This window comes from Syngnathus scovelli, chromosome 18 (genome assembly GCF_024217435.2).
Source record: "Syngnathus scovelli strain Florida chromosome 18, RoL_Ssco_1.2, whole genome shotgun sequence".
NCBI classification, from domain to species: domain Eukaryota; kingdom Metazoa; phylum Chordata; class Actinopteri; order Syngnathiformes; family Syngnathidae; genus Syngnathus; species Syngnathus scovelli.
Genome location: NC_090864.1, coordinates 2,677,849 through 2,695,499, shown reverse-complemented (window position 1 = coordinate 2,695,499; position 17,651 = coordinate 2,677,849).

Genomic DNA, 17,651 nt, shown 5'->3' with positions numbered 1-17,651 from the left:
GCTGCCAAGAGCACTTTTTACTATGCGCACCCAACCAGAGTGACGGGAGGAGCACATTTCAGAAAACGTGCTCAGCTCGTCCAGAAAATGCGATTTAAGCAATAAAATAATAATGCACCCAAAACCAAACCAAACGTTGCAGGTGGTTATTTCTTCATGCGCAGTGGTCAACGCGGCACTCTCTAGCTGCCAAGAGTACTTTTTACTATGCGCACCCAACCAGAGTGACGGGAGGAGCACATTTCAGAAAACGTGCTCAGCTTGTCGAGAAAATGCGATTTAAGCAGTAAAATTAAAAATGCACCTAAAACCTAAACCGAACGTTGCAAATGGTCATTTCTCCATGCGCAGTGGTCAACGCGGCACTCTCTAGTTGCCAAGAGTACTTTTTACTATGCGCACCCAACCAGAGTGACGGGAGGAGCACATTTCAGAAAACGTGCTCAGCTTGTCCAGAAAATGCGATTTAAGCAATAAAATTAAAAATGCACCTAAAACCTAAACCAAACGTTGCAGATGGTCATTTCTCCATGCGCAGTGGTCAACGCGGCACTCTCTACCTGCCAAGAGCACTTTTTACTATGCGCACCCAACCAGAGTGACGGGAGGAGCACATTTCAGAAAACGTGCTCAGCTTGTCCAGAAAATGCGATTTAAGCAATAAAATTAAAAATGCACCTAAAACCTAAACCAAACGTTGCAGGTGGTTATTTCTTCATGCGCAGTGGTCAACGCGGCACTCTCTAGCTGCCAAGAGCACTTTTTACTATGCGCACCCAACCAGAGTGACGGGAGGAGCACATTTCAGAAAACGTGCTCAGCTCGTCGAGAAAATGCGATTTAAGCAATAAAATTAAAAATGCACCTCAAACCTAAACCAAACGTTGCAGGTGGTTATTTCTTCATATTCAGCAGTCAACGCGGCACTCTCTAGCTGCCAAGAGCACTTTTTACTATGCGCACCCAACCAGAGTGACGGGAGGAGCACATTTCAGAAAACGTGCTCAGCTCGTCGAGAAAATGCGATTTAAGCAATAAAATTAAAAATGCACCTAAAACCTAAACCAAAAGTTGCAGGTGGTTATTTCTTCATGCGCAGCAGTCAACACGGCACTCTCTAGCTGCCAAGAGCACATTTTACTATGCGCACCCAACCAGAGTGACGGGAGGAGCACATTTCAGAAAACGTGCTCAGCTCGTCGAGAAAATGCGATTTAAGCAATAAAATTAAAAATGCACCCAAAACCTAAACCAAACGTTGCAGATGGTCATTTCTTCATGTGCAGTGGTCAACGCGGCACTCTCTAGCTGCCAAGAGCACTTTTTACAATGGACACCCAACCAGAGTGACGGGAGGAGCGCATTTCAGAAAACGTGCTCAGCTCGTCGAGGAAATGCGATTTAAGCAATAAAATTAAAAATGCACCTAAAAACCTAAACCAAACGTTGCAGGTGGTTATTTCTTCATGCGCATTGGTCAACGCGGCAGTCTCTAACTGCCAAGAGCACTTTTTACTATGTGCACCCAACCAGAGTGACGTGAGGAGCACATTTCAGAAAACGTGCTCAGCTCGTCGAGAAAATGCGATTTAAGCAATAAAATTAAAAATGCACCTAAAACCTAAACCAAACGTTGCAGGTGGTTATTTTTTTATGCGCAGCAGTCAACGCGGCACTCTCTAGCTGCCAAGAGCACTTTTTACTATGCGCACCCAACCAGAGTGACGGGAGGAGCACATTTCAGAAAACGTGCTCAGCTCGTCGAGAAAATGCGATTTAAGCAATAAAATTAAAAATGCACCCAAAACATTAAACCAAACGTTGCAGGTGGTTATTTCTTCATGCGCAGTGGTCAACGCGGCACTCTCTAGCTGCCAAGAGCATTTTTTACTATGCGCACCCAACCAGAGTGACGGGAGGAGCACATTTCAGAAAACGTGCTCAGCTCGTCGAGAAAATGCGATTTAAGCAATAAAATTAAAAATGCACCTAAAACCTAAACCAAACGTTGCAGGTGGTTATTTCTTCATGCGCAGTGGTCAACGCGGCACTCTCTAGCTGCCAAGAGCACTTTTTACTATGCGCACCCAACCAGAGTGACGGGAGGAGCACATTTCAGAAAACGTGCTCAGCTCGTTGAGAAAATGCGATTTAAGCAATAAAATTAAAAATGCACCTAAAACCTAAACCAAACGTTGCAGGTGGTTATTTCTTCGTGCGCAGCAGTCAACGCGGCACTCTCTAGCTGCCAAGAGCACTTTTTACTATGCGCACCCAACCAGAGTGACGGGAGGAGCACATTTCAGAAAACGTGCTCAGCTCGTCGAGTAAATGCAATTTAAGCAATAAAATTAAAAATGCACCCAAAACCTAAACCAAATGTTGCAGGTGGTTATTTCTTCATGCGCAGTGGTCAACGCGGCACTCTCTAGCTGCCAAGAGCACTTTTTACTATGCGCACCCAACCAGACTGACGGGAGGAGCACATTTCAGAAAACGTGCTCAGCTCGTCCAGAAAACGCGATTTAAGCAAAAAAATTAAAAATGCACCTAAAACCTAAACCAAACGTTGCAGATGGTCATTTCTTCATGCGCAGTGGTCAACGCGGCACTCTCTAGCTGCCAAGAGCACTTTTTACTATGCACACCCAACCAGAGTGACGGGAGGAGCACATTTCAGAAAACGTGCTCAGCTCGTCCAGACAATGCGATTTAAGCAATAAAATTAAAAATGCACCCAAAACCTAAACCAAACGTTGCAGGTGGTTATTTCTTCATGCGCAGTGGTCAACGCGGCACTCTCTAGCTGCCAAGAGCACTTTTTACTATGCGCACCCAACCAGAGTGACGGGAGGAGCACATTTCAGAAAACGTGCTCAGCTCGTCCAGAAAATGCGATTCAGGCAATAAAATTTAAAATGCACCTAAAACCTAAACCAAACGTTGCAGGTGGTTATTTCTTCAAGCGCAGTGGTCAACGCGGCACTCTCTAGCTGCCAAGAGCACTTTTTACTATGCGCACCCAACCAGAGTGACGGGAGGAGCACATTTCAGAAAACGTGCTCAGCTCGTCCAGACAATGCGATTTAAGCAATAAAATTAAAAATGCACCCAAAACCGAAACCAAACGTTGCAGATGGTCATTTCTTCATGCGCAGTGGTCAACGCGGCACTCTCTAGCTGCCAAGAGCACTTTTTACTATGCACACCCAACCAGAGTGACGGGAGGAGCACATTTCAGAAAACGTGCTCAGCTCGTCGAGAAAATGTGATTTAAGCAATAAAATTAAAAATGCACCTAAAACCTAAACCAAACGTTGCAGGTGGTTATTTCTTTATGCGCAGTGGTCAACGCGGCACTCTCTAGCTGCCAAGAGCACTTTTTACTATGCGCACCCAACCAGAGTGACGGGAGGAGCACATTTCAGAAAACGTGCTCAGCTCGTCGAGAAAATGCGATTTAAGCAATAAAATTAAAAATGCACCCAAAACCTAAACCAAACGTTGCAGGTGGTTATTTCTTCATGCGCAGTGGTCAACGCGGCACTCTCTAGCTGCCAAGAGCACTTTTTACTATGCGCACCCAGCCAGAGTGACGGGAGGAGCACATTTCAGAAAACGTGCTCAGCTCGTCGAGAAAATGCGATTTAAGCAATACAATTAAAAATGCACCCAAAACCTAAACCAAACGTTGCAGATGGTCATTTCTTCATGCGCAGTGGTCAACGCGGCACTCTCTAGCTGCCAAGAGCACTTTTTACTATGCACACCCAACCAGAGTGACGGGAGGAGCGCATTTCAGAAAACGTGCTCAGCTCGACGAGAAAATGCGATTTAAGCAATCAAATTAAAAATGCACCCAAAACCTAAATCAAACGTTGCAGGTGGTTATTTCTTCATGCGCAGTGGTCAACGTGGCACTCTCTAGCTGCCAAGAGCACTTTTTACTATGCGCACCCAACCAGAGTGACGGGAGGAGCACATTTCAGAAAACGTGCTCAGCTCGTCGAGAAAATGCGATTTAAGCAATAAAATTAAAAATGCACCTTAAACCTAAACCAAACGTTGCAGATGGTTATTTCTTCATGCGCAGTGGTCAACGCGGCACTCTCTAGCTGCCAAAAGGACTTTTTACTATGCGCACCCAACCAGAGTGACGGAAGGAGCACATTTCAGAAAACGTGCTCAGCTCGTCGAGAAAATGCGATTTAAGCAATAAAATTAAAAATGCACCCAAAACCTAAACCAAACGTTGCAGGTGGTTATTTCTTCATGCGCAGTGGTCAACACGGCACTCTCTAGCTGCCAAGAGCACTTTTTTCTATGCGCACTCAACCAGAGTGACGGGAGGAGCACATTTCAGAAAACGTGCTCAGCTCGTCGAGAAAATGCGATTTAAGCAATAAAATAAAAAATGCACCTAAAACCTAAACCAAACGCTGCAGATGGTCATTTCTTCATGTGCAGTGGTCAACGCGGCACTCTCTAGCTGCCAAGAGCACTTTTTACTATGCACACCCAACCAGAGTGACGGGAGGAGCACATTTCAGAAAACGTGCTCAGCTCGTCGAGAAAATGCGATTTAAGCAATAAAATTAAAAATGCACCCAAAACCTAAACCAAACGTTGCAGGTGGTTATTTCTTCATGCGCAGCAGTCAACGCGGCACTCTCTAGCTGCCAAGAGCACTTTTTACTATGCGCACCCAACCAGAGTGACGGGAGGAGCACATTTCAGAAAACGTGCTCAGCTCGTCCAGAAAATGCTATTTAAGCAATAAAATAAAAAATGCAACTAAAACCTAAACCAAACGTTGCAGATGGTCATTTCTTCATGCGCAGTGGTCAACGCGGCACTCTCTAGCTGCCAAGAGCACTTTTTACTATGCGCACCCAACCAGTGACGGGAGGAGCACATTTCAGAAAACGTGCTCAGCTCGTCGAGAAAATGCGATTTAAGCAATAAAATTAAAAATGCACCCAAAACCTAAAGCAAACGTTTCAGATGGTCATTTCTTCATGTGCAGTTTTCAACGCGTCACTCTCTAGCTGCCAAGAGCACTTTTTACTATGCACACCCAACCAGAGTGACGGGAGGAGCGCATTTCAGGAAACGTGCTCAGCTCGTCGAGAAAATGCGATTTAAGCAATAAAATTAAAAATGCACCTAAAACCTAAACTAAACGTTGCAGGTGGTTATTTCTTCGTGCGCAGCAGTCAACGCGGCACTCTCTAGCTGCCAAGAGCACTTTTTACTATGCGCACCCAACCAGAGTGACGGGAGGAGCACATTTCAGAAAACGTGCTCAGCTCGTCGAGTAAATGCAATTTAAGCAATAAAATTAAAAATGCACCCAAAACCTAAACCAAACGTTGCAGGTGGTTATTTCTTCATGCGCAGTGGTCAACGCGGCACTCTCTAGCTGCCAAGAGCACTTTTTACTATGCGCACCCAACCAGAGTGACGGGAGGAGCACATTTCAGAAAACGTGCTCAGCTCGTCGAGAAAATGCCATTTAAGCAATAAAATTAAAAATGCACCCAAAACCTAAACCAAACGTTGCAGGTGGTTATTTCTTCATGCGCAGTGGTCAACGCGGCACTCTCTCGCTGCCAAGAGCACTTTTTACTATGCGCACCCAACCAGAGTGACGGGAGGAGCGGATTTCAGAAAACGTGCTCAGCTCGTCGAGAAAATGCGATTTAAGCAATAAAATTAAAAATGCACCTAAAACCTAAACCAAAAGTTGCCGGTGGTTATTTCTTCATGCGCAGCAGTCAACACGGCACTCTCTAGCTGCTAAGAGCACTTTTTACTATGCGCACCCAACCAGAGTGACGGGAGGAGCACATTTCAGAAAACGTGCTCAGCTCGTCGAGAAAATGCGATTTAAGCAATCAAATTAAAAATGCACCCAAAACCTAAACCAAACGTTGCAGATGGTCATTTCTTCATGTGCAGTGGTCAACGCGGCACTCTCTAGCTGCCAAGAGCACTTTTTACTATGCACACCCAACCAGAGTGACGGGAGGAGCGCATTTCAGAAAACGTGCTCAGCTCGTCGAGAAAATGCGATTTAAGCAATAAAATTAAAAATGCACCCAAAACCTAAACCAAACGCTGCAGGTGGTTATTTCTTCATGCGCAGTGGTCAACGCGGCACTCTCTAGCTGCCAAGAGCACTTTTTACTATGCGCACCCAACCAGAGTGACGGGAGGAGCACATTTCAGAAAACGTGCTCAGCTCGTCGAGAAAATGCGATTTAAGCAATAAAATTAAAAATGCACCCAAAACCTAAACCAAACGTTGCAGGTGGTTATTTCTTCATATGCAGCAGTCAACGCGGCACTCTCTAGCTGCCAAGAGCACTTTTTACTATGCGCACCCAACCAGAGTGACGGGAGGAGCACATTTCAGAAAACGTGCTCAGCTCGTCGAGAAAATGCGATTTAAGCAATAAAATAAAAAATGCACCTAAAACCTAAACCAAACGTTGCAGGTGGATATTTCTTCATGCGCAGTGGTCAACGCGGCACTCTCTAGCTGCCAAGAGCACTTTTTACTATGCGCACCCAACCAGAGTGACGTGAGGAGCACATTTCAGAAAACGTGCTCAGCTCGTCGAGAAAATACGATTTAAGCAATAACATTAAAAATGCACCTAAAACCTAAACCAAACGTTGCAGGTGGTTATTTCTTCATGCGCAGTGGTCAACGCGGCACTCTCTCGCTGCCAAGAGCACTTTTTACTATGCGCACCCAACCAGAGTGACGGGAGGAGTACATTTCAGAAAACGTGCTAAGCTCATCGAGAAAATGCGATTTAAGCAATAAAATTAAAAATGCACCTAAAACCTAAACCAAACGTTGCAGGTGGTTATTTCTTCATGCGCAGTGGTCAACGCGGCACTCTCTAGCTGCCAAGAGCACTTTTTACTATGCGCACCCAACCAGAGTGACGGGAGGAGCACATTTCAGAAAACGTGCTCAGCTCGTCGAGTAAATGCGATTTAAGCAATAAAATTAAAAATGCACCCAAAACCTAAACCAAACGTTGCAGGTGGTTATTTCTTCACGCGCAGTGGTCAACGCGGCACTCTCTAGCTGCCAAGAGCACTTTTTACTATGCGCACCCAACCAGAGTGACGGGAGGAGCACATTTCAGAAAACGTGCGCAGCTCGTCCAGAAAATGCGATTTAAGCAATAAAATTAAAAATGCACCTAAAACCTAAACCAAACGTTGCAGATGGTCATTTCTTCATGCGCAGTGGTCAACGCGGCACTCTCTAGCTGCCAAGAGCACTTTTTACTATGCACACCCAACCAGAGTGACGGGAGGAGCACATTTCAGAAAACGTGCTCAGCTCGTCCAGACAATGCGATTTAAGCAATAAAATTAAAAATGCACCCAAAACCTAAACCAAACGTTGCAGGTGGTTATTTCTTAATGTGCAGTGGTCAACGCGGCACTCTCTAGCTGCCAAGAGCACTTTTTACTATGCGCACCCAACCAGAGTGACGGGAGGAGCGCATTTCAGAAAACGTGCTCAGCTCGTCGAGAAAATGCGATTTAAGCAATAAAATTAAAAATGCACCCAAAACCTAAACCAAACGTTGCAGGTGGTTATTTCTTCATGCGCAGTGGTCAACGCGGCACTCTCTAGCTGCCAAGAGCACTTTTTACTATGCGCACCCAACCAGAGTGACGGGAGGAGCACATTTCAGAAAACGTGCTCAGCTCGTCGAGAAAATGCGATTTAAGCAATACAATTAAAAATGCACCTAAAATCTATACCAAACGTTGCAGGTGGTTATTTCTTCATGCGCAGCAGTCAACACGGCACTCTCTAGCTGCCAAGAGCACTTTTTACTATGCACACCCAACCAGAGTGACGGGAGGAGCACATTTCAGAAAACGTGCTCAGCTCGTCGAGAAAATGCGATTTAAGCAATAAAATTAAAAATGCACCCAAAACATTAAACCAAACGTTGCAGGTGGTTATTTCTTCATGCGCAGTGGTCAACGCGGCACTCTCTAGCTGCCAAGAGCATTTTTTACTATGCGCACCCAACCAGAGTGACGGGAGGAGCACATTTCAGAAAACGTGCTCAGCTCGTCGAGAAAATGCGATTTAAGCAATAAAATTAAAAATGCACCTAAAACCTAAACCAAACGTTGCAGGTGGTTATTTCTTCATGCGCAGTGGTCAACGCGGCACTCTCTAGCTGCCAAGAGCACTTTTTACTATGCGCACCCAACCAGAGCGACGGGAGGAGCACATTTCAGAAAACGTGCTCAGCTCGTCGAGAAAATGCGATTTAAGCAATAAAATTAAAAATGCACCTAAAACCTAAACTAAACGTTGCAGGTGGTTATTTCTTCGTGCGCAGCAGTCAACGCGGCACTCTCTAGCTGCCAAGAGCACTTTTTACTATGCGCACCCAACCAGAGTGACGGGAGGAGCACATTTCAGAAAACGTGCTCAGCTCGTCGAGTAAATGCAATTTAAGCAATAAAATTAAAAATGCACCCAAAACCTAAACCAAACGTTGCAGGTGGTTATTTCTTCATGCGCAGTGGTCAACGCGGCACTCTCTAGCTGCCAAGAGCACTTTTTACTATGCGCACCCAACCAGAGTGACGGGAGGAGCACATTTCAGAAAACGTGCTCAGCTCGTCCAGAAAATGCGATTTAAGCAATAAAATTAAAAATGCACCTAAAACCTAAACCAAACGTTGCAGATGGTCATTTGTTCATGCGCAGTGGTCAACGCGGCACTCTCTAGCTGCCAAGAGCACTTTTTACTATGCACACCCAACCAGAGTGACGGGAGGAGCACATTTCAGAAAATGTGCTCAGCTCGTCGAGAAAATGCCATTTAAGCAATAAAATTAAAAATGCACCCAAAACCTAAACCAAACGTTGCAGGTGGTTATTTCTTCATGCGCAGTGGTCAACGCGGCACTCTCTCGCTGCCAAGAGCACTTTTTACTATGCGCACCCAACCAGAGTGACGGGAGGAGCGGATTTCAGAAAACGTGCTCAGCTCGTCGAGAAAATGCGATTTAAGCAATAAAATTAAAAATGCACCTAAAACCTAAACCAAAAGTTGCCGGTGGTTATTTCTTCATGCGCAGCAGTCAACACGGCACTCTCTAGCTGCCAAGAGCACTTTTTACTATGCGCACCCAACCAGAGTGACGGGAGGAGCACATTTCAGAAAACGTGCTCAGCTCGTCGAGAAAATGCGATTTAAGCAATCAAATTAAAAATGCACCCAAAACCTAAACCAAACGTTGCAGATGGTCATTTCTTCATGTGCAGTGGTCAACGCGGCACTCTCTAGCTGCCAAGAGCACTTTTTACTATGCACACCCAACCAGAGTGACGGGAGGAGCGCATTTCAGAAAACGTGCTCAGCTCGTCGAGAAAATGCGATTTAAGCAATAAAATTAAAAATGCACCCAAAACCTAAACCAAACGCTGCAGGTGGTTATTTCTTCATGCGCAGTGGTCAACGCGGCACTCTCTAGCTGCCAAGAGCACTTTTTACTATGCGCACCCAACCAGAGTGACGGGAGGAGCACATTTCAGAAAACGTGCTCAGCTCGTCGAGAAAATGCGATTTAAGCAATAAAATTAAAAATGCACCCAAAACCTAAACCAAACGTTGCAGGTGGTTATTTCTTCATATGCAGCAGTCAACGCGGCACTCTCTAGCTGCCAAGAGCACTTTTTACTATGCGCACCCAACCAGAGTGACGGGAGGAGCACATTTCAGAAAACGTGCTCAGCTCGTCGAGAAAATGCGATTTAAGCAATAAAATAAAAAATGCACCTAAAACCTAAACCAAACGTTGCAGGTGGATATTTCTTCATGCGCAGTGGTCAACGCGGCACTCTCTAGCTGCCAAGAGCACTTTTTACTATGCGCACCCAACCAGAGTGACGTGAGGAGCACATTTCAGAAAACGTGCTCAGCTCGTCGAGAAAATACGATTTAAGCAATAACATTAAAAATGCACCTAAAACCTAAACCAAACGTTGCAGGTGGTTATTTCTTCATGCGCAGTGGTCAACGCGGCACTCTCTCGCTGCCAAGAGCACTTTTTACTATGCGCACCCAACCAGAGTGACGGGAGGAGTACATTTCAGAAAACGTGCTAAGCTCATCGAGAAAATGCGATTTAAGCAATAAAATTAAAAATGCACCTAAAACCTAAACCAAACGTTGCAGGTGGTTATTTCTTCATGCGCAGTGGTCAACGCGGCACTCTCTAGCTGCCAAGAGCACTTTTTACTATGCGCACCCAACCAGAGTGACGGGAGGAGCACATTTCAGAAAACGTGCTCAGCTCGTCGAGTAAATGCGATTTAAGCAATAAAATTAAAAATGCACCCAAAACCTAAACCAAACGTTGCAGGTGGTTATTTCTTCATGCGCAGTGGTCAACGCGGCACTCTCTAGCTGCCAAGAGCACTTTTTACTATGCGCACCCAACCAGAGTGACGGGAGGAGCACATTTCAGAAAACGTGCGCAGCTCGTCCAGAAAATGCGATTTAAGCAATAAAATTAAAAATGCACCTAAAACCTAAACCAAACGTTGCAGATGGTCATTTCTTCATGCGCAGTGGTCAACGCGGCACTCTCTAGCTGCCAAGAGCACTTTTTACTATGCACACCCAACCAGAGTGACGGGAGGAGCACATTTCAGAAAACGTGCTCAGCTCGTCCAGACAATGCGATTTAAGCAATAAAATTAAAAATGCACCCAAAACCTAAACCAAACGTTGCAGGTGGTTATTTCTTAATGTGCAGTGGTCAACGCGGCACTCTCTAGCTGCCAAGAGCACTTTTTACTATGCGCACCCAACCAGAGTGACGGGAGGAGCGCATTTCAGAAAACGTGCTCAGCTCGTCGAGAAAATGCGATTTAAGCAATAAAATTAAAAATGCACCCAAAACCTAAACCAAACGTTGCAGGTGGTTATTTCTTCATGCGCAGTGGTCAACGCGGCACTCTCTAGCTGCCAAGAGCACTTTTTACTATGCGCACCCAACCAGAGTGACGGGAGGAGCACATTTCAGAAAACGTGCTCAGCTCGTCGAGAAAATGCGATTTAAGCAATAAAATTAAAAATGCACCTAAAACCTAAACCAAACGCTGCAGATGGTCATTTCTTCATGTGCAGTGGTCAACGCGGCACTCTCTAGCTGCCAAGAGCACTTTTTACTATGCACACCCAACCAGAGTGACGGGAGGAGCGCATTTCAGGAAACGTGCTCAGCTCGTCGAGAAAATGCGATTTAAGCAATAAAATTAAAAATGCACCCAAAACCTAAACCAAACGTTGCAGGTGGTTATTTCTTCATGCGCAGTGGTCAACGCGGCACTCTCTAGCTGCCAAGAGCACTTTTTACTATGCGCACCCAACCAGAGTGACGGGAGGAGCACATTTCAGAAAACGTGCTCAGCTCGCCGAGAAAATGCGATTTAAGCAATACAATTAAAAATGCACCTAAAACCTAAACCAAACGTTGCAGGTGGTTATTTCTTCATGTGCAGTGGTCAACGCGGCACTCTCTAGCTGCCAAGAGCACTTTTTACTATGCGCACCCAACCAGAGTGACGGGAGGAGCACATTTCAGAAAACGTGCTCAGCTCGTCGAGAAAATGCGATTTAAGCAATAAAATTAAAAATGCACCCAAAACATTAAACCAAACGTTGCAGGTGGTTATTTCTTCATGCGCAGTGGTCAACGCGGCACTCTCTAGCTGCCAAGAGCATTTTTTACTATGCGCACCCAACCAGAGTGACGGGAGGAGCACATTTCAGAAAACGTGCTCAGCTCGTCGAGAAAATGCGATTTAAGCAATAAAATTAAAAATGCACCTAAAACCTAAACCAAACGTTGCAGGTGGTTATTTCTTAATGCGCAGTGGTCAACGCGGCACTCTCTAGCTGCCAAGAGCACTTTTTACTATGCGCACCCAACCAGAGCGACGGGAGGAGCACATTTCAGAAAACGTGCTCAGCTCGTCGAGAAAATGCGATTTAAGCAATAAAATTAAAAATGCACCTAAAACCTAAACTAAACGTTGCAGGTGGTTATTTCTTCGTGCGCAGCAGTCAACGCGGCACTCTCTAGCTGCCAAGAGCACTTTTTACTATGCGCACCCAACCAGAGTGACGGGAGGAGCACATTTCAGAAAACGTGCTCAGCTCGTCGAGTAAATGCAATTTAAGCAATAAAATTAAAAATGCACCTAAAACCTAAACCAAACGTTGCAGGTGGTTATTTCTTCATGCGCAGTGGTCAACGCGGCACTCTCTAGCTGCCAAGAGCACTTTTTACTATGCGCACCCAACCAGAGTGACGGGAGGAGCGCATTTCAGAAAACGTGCTCAGCTCGTCGAGAAAATGCGATTTAAGCAATAAAATTAAAAATGCACCTAAAACCTAAACCAAAAGTTGCAGGTGGTTATTTCTTCATGCGCAGCAGTCAACACGGCACTCTCTAGCTGCCAAGAGCACTTTTTACTATGCGCACCCAACCAGAGTGACGGGAGGAGCACATTTCAGAAAACGTGCTCAGCTCGTCCAGAAAATGCGATTTAAGCAATAAAATTAAAAATGCACCTAAAACCTAAACCAAACGTTGCAGATGGTCATTTCTTCATGCGCAGTGGTCAACGCGGCACTCTCTAGCTGCCAAGAGCACTTTTTACTATGCACACCCAACCAGAGTGACGGGAGGAGCACATTTCAGAAAACGTGCTCAGCTCGTCCAGACAATGCGATTTAAGCAATAAAATTAAAAATGCACCCAAAACCTAAACCAAACGTTGCAGGTGGTTATTTCTTCATGCGCAGTGGTCAACGCGGCACTCTCTAGCTGCCAAGAGCACTTTTTACTATGCGCACCCAACCAGAGTGACGGGAGGAGCGCATTTCAGAAAACGTGCTCAGCTCGTCGAGAAAATGCGATTTAAGCAATAAAATTAAAAATGCACCTAAAACCTAAACCAAAAGTTGCAGGTGGTTATTTCTTCATGCGCAGCAGTCAACACGGCACTCTCGAGCTGCCAAGAGCACTTTTTAATATGCACACCCAACAAGAGTGACGGGAGGAGCACATTTCAGAAAACGTGCTCAGCTCGTCGAGAAAATGCGATTTAAGCAATAAAATTAAAAATGCACCCAAAACCTAAACCAAACGTTGCAGATGGTCATTTCTTCATGTGCAGTGGTCAACGCGGCACTCTCGAGCTGCCAAGAGCACTTTTTACTATGCACACCCAACCAGAGTGACGGGAGGAGCACATTTCAGAAAACGTGCTCAGCTCGTCGAGAAAATGCGATTTAAGCAATAAAATTAAAAATGCACCTAAAACCCAAACCAAACGTTGCAGGTGGTTATTTCTTCATGCGCAGTGGTCAACGCGGCACTCTCTAGCTGCCAAGAGCACTTTTTACTATGCGCACCCAACCAGAGTGACGGGAGGAGCGCATTTCAGAAAACGTGCTCAGCTCGTTGAGAAAATGCGATTTAAGCAATAAAATTAAAAATGCACCCAAAACCTAAACCAAACGTTGCAGGTGGTTATTTCTTCATGCGCAGTGGTCAACGCAGCACTCTCTAGCTGCCAAGAGCACTTTTTACGATGCACACCCAACCAGAGAGACGGGAGGAGCGCATTTCAGAAAACGTGCTCAGCTCGACGAGAAAATGCGATTTAAGCAATAAAATTAAAAATGCACCCAAAACCTAAACCAAACGTTGCAGGTGGTAATTTCTTCATGCGCAGTGGTCAACGCGGCACTCTCTAGCTGCCAAGAGCACTTTTTACTATGCGCACCCAACCAGAGTGACGGGAGGAGTACATTTCAGAAAACGTGCTCAGCTCGTCGAGAAAATGCGATTTAAGCAATAAAATTAAAAATGCACCCAAAACCTAAACCAAACGTTGCAGGTGGTCATTTCTTCATGCGCAGTGGTCAACGCGGCACTCTCTAGCTGCCAAGAGCACTTTTTACTATGCGCACCCAACCAGAGTGACGGGAGGAGCACATTTCAGAAAACGTGCTCAGCTCGTCCAGAAAATGCGATTTAAGCAATAAAATTAAAAATGCACCTAAAACCTAAACCAAACGTTGCAGATGGGCATTTCTTCATGCGCAGTGGTCAACGCGGCACTCTCTAGCTGCCAAGAGCACTTTTTACTATGCACACCCAACCAGAGTGACGGGAGGAGCGCATTTTAGAAAACGTGCTCAGCTCGACGAGAAAATGCGATTTAAGCAATAAAATTAAAAATGCACCCAAAACCTAAACCAAACGTTGCAGGTGGTTATTTCTTCATGCGCAGTGGTCAACGCGGCACTCTCTAGCTGCCAAGAGCACTTTTTACTATGCGCACCCAACCAGAGTGACGGGAGGAGCACATTTCAGAAAACGTGCTCAGCTCGTCGAGAAAATGCGATTTAAGCAATAAAATTAAAAATGCACCTAAAACCTAAACCAAACGTTGCAGGTGGTTATTTCTTCATGCGCAGCAGTCAACGCGGCACTCTCTAGCTGCCAAGAGCACTTTTTACTATGCGCACCCAACCAGAGTGACGGGAGGAGCACATTTCAGAAAACGTGCTCAGCTCGTCGAGAAAATGCGATTTAAGCAATAAAATTAATAATGCACCTAAAACCTAAACCAAACGTTGGAGATGGTCATTTCTTCATGCGCAGTGGTCAACGCGGCACTCTCTAGCTGCCAAGAGCACTTTTTACTATGCACACCCAACCAGAGTGACGGGAGGAGCGCATTTCAGAAAACGTGCTCAGCTCGTCGAGAAAATGCGATTTAAGCAATAAAATAAAAAATGCACCTAAAACCTAAACCAAACGCTGCAGATGGTCATTTCTTCATGTGCAGTGGTCAACGCGGCACTCTCTAGCTGCCAAGAGCACTTTTTACTATGCGCACCCAACCAGACTGACGGGAGGAGCACATTTCAGAAAACGTGCTCAGCTCGTCGAGAAAATGCGATTTAAGCAACAAAATTAAAAATGCACCCAAAACCTAAACCAAACGTTGCAGGTGGTTATTTCTTCATGCGCAGCAGTCAACGCGGCACTCTCTAGCTGCCAAGAGCACTTTTTAATATGCACACCCAACAAGAGTGACGGGAGGAGCGCATTTCAGAAAACGTGCTCAGCTCGACGAGAACATGCGATTTAAGCAATAAAATTAAAAATGCACCCAAAACCTAAACCAAACGTTGCAGGTGGTTATTTCTTCATGCGCAGTGGTCAACGCGGCACTCTCTAGCTGCCAAGAGCACTTTTTACTATGCGCACCCAACCAGAGTGACGGGAGGACCACATTTCAGAAAACGTGCTCAGCTCGTCGAGAAAATGCAATTTAAGCAATAAAATTAAAAATGCACCCAAAACCTAAACCAAACGTTGCAGGTGGTTATTTCTTCATGCGCAGTGGTAAACGCGGCACTCTCTAGCTGCCAAGAGCACTTTTTACTATGCGCACCCAACCAGAGTGACGGGTGGAGCACATTTCATAAAACGTGCTCAGCTCGTCCAGAAAATGCGATTTAAGCAATAAAATTAAAAATGCACCCAAAACCTAAACCAAACGTTGCAGATGGTCATTTCTTCATGCGCAGTGGTCAACGCGGCACTCTCTAGCTGCCAAGAGCACTTTTTACTATGCGCACCCAACCAGAGTGACGGGAGGACCACATTTCAGAAAACGTGCTCAGCTCGTCGAGAAAATGCGATTTAAGCAATAAAATTAAAAATGCACCCAAAACCTAAACCAAACGTTGCAGGTGGTTATTTCTTCATGCGCAGCAGTCAACGCGGCACTCTCTAGCTGCCAAGAGCACTTTTTACTATGCGCACCCAACCAGAGTGACGGGAGGAGCACATTTCAGAAAACGTGCTCAGCTCGTCGAGAAAATGCGATTTAAGCAATGAAATTAAAAATGCACCCAAAACCTAAACCAAACGTTGCAGGTGGTTATTTCTTCATGCGCAGTGGTCAACGCGGCACTCTCTAGCTGCCAAGAGCACTTTTTACTATGCGCACCCAACCAGAGTGACGGGAGGAGCACTTTTCAGAAAACGTGCTCAGCTCGTCGAGAAATTGCGAATTAAGCAATAAAATTAAAAATGCACCCAAAACCTAAACCAAACGTTGCAGATGGTCATTTCTTCATGCGCAGTGGTCAACGCGGCACTCTCTAGCTGCCAAGAGCACTTTTTACTATGCGCACCCAACCAGAGTGACGGGAGGAGCACATTTCAGAAAACGTGCTCAGCTCGTCGAGAAAATGCGATTTAAGCAATAAAATTAAAAATGCACCTAAAACCCAAACCAAACGTTGCAGGTGGTTATTTCTTCATGCGCAGTGGTCAACGCGGCACTCTCTAGCTGCCAAGAGCACTTTTTACTATGCGCACCCAACCAGAGTGACGGGAGGAGCACATTTCAGAAAATGTGCTCAGCTCGTCGAGAAAATGCCATTTAAGCCGTACAATTAAAAATGCACCTAAAACCTAAACCAAACGTTGCAGGTGGTTGTTTCTTCATGCGCAGTGGTCAACGTGGCACTCTCTAGCTGCCAAGAGCACTTTTTACTATGCGCACCCAACCAGAGTGACGGGAGGAGCACATTTCAGAAAACGTGCTCAGCTCGTCGAGAAAATGCGATTTAAGCAATAAAATTAAAAATGCACCTAAAACCTAAACCAAACGTTGCAGGTGGTTATTTCTTCATGCGCAGTGGTCAACGCGGCACTCTGTAGCTGCCAAGAGCACTTTTTACTGTGCGCACCCACCCAGAGTGACGGGAGGAGCACATTTCAGAAAACGTGCTCACCTCGTCGAGAAAGTGCGATTTAAGCAATAAAATTAAAAATGCACCTAAAACCTAAACCAAACGTTGCAGGTGGTTATTTCTTCATGCGCAGTGGTCAACGCGGCACTCTCTAGCTGCCAAGAGCACTTTTTACTATGCGCACCCAACCAGAGTGACGGGAGGAGCACATTTCAGAAAACGTGCTCAGCTCGTCGAGAAAATGCGATTTAAGCAATAAAATAAAAAATGCACCTAAAACCTAAACCAAACGTTGCAGGTGGTTATTTCTTCATGCGCAGTGGTCAACGCGGCACTCTCTAGCTGCCAAGAGCACTTTTTACTATGCGCACCCAACCAGAGTGACGGGAGGAGCACATTTCAGAAAACGTGCTCAGCTCGTCGAGAAAATGCGATTTAAGCAATAAAATTAAAAATGCACCTAAAACCTAAACCAAACGTTGCAGGTGGTTTTTTCTTCATGCGCAGTGGTCAACGCGGCACTCTCTAGCTGCCAAGAGCACTTTTTACTAAGCGCACCCAACCAGCGTGACGGGAGGAGCACATTTCAGAAAACGTGCTCAGCTCGTCGAGAAAATGCGATTTAAGCAATAAAATTTAAAATGCACCTAAAACCTAAACCAAACGTTGCAGGTGGTTATTTCTTCATGCGCAGTGGTCAATGCGGCACTCTCTAGCTGCCAAGAGCACTTTTTACTATGCGCACCTAACCAGAGTGACGGGAGGAGCACATTTCAGAAAACGTGCTC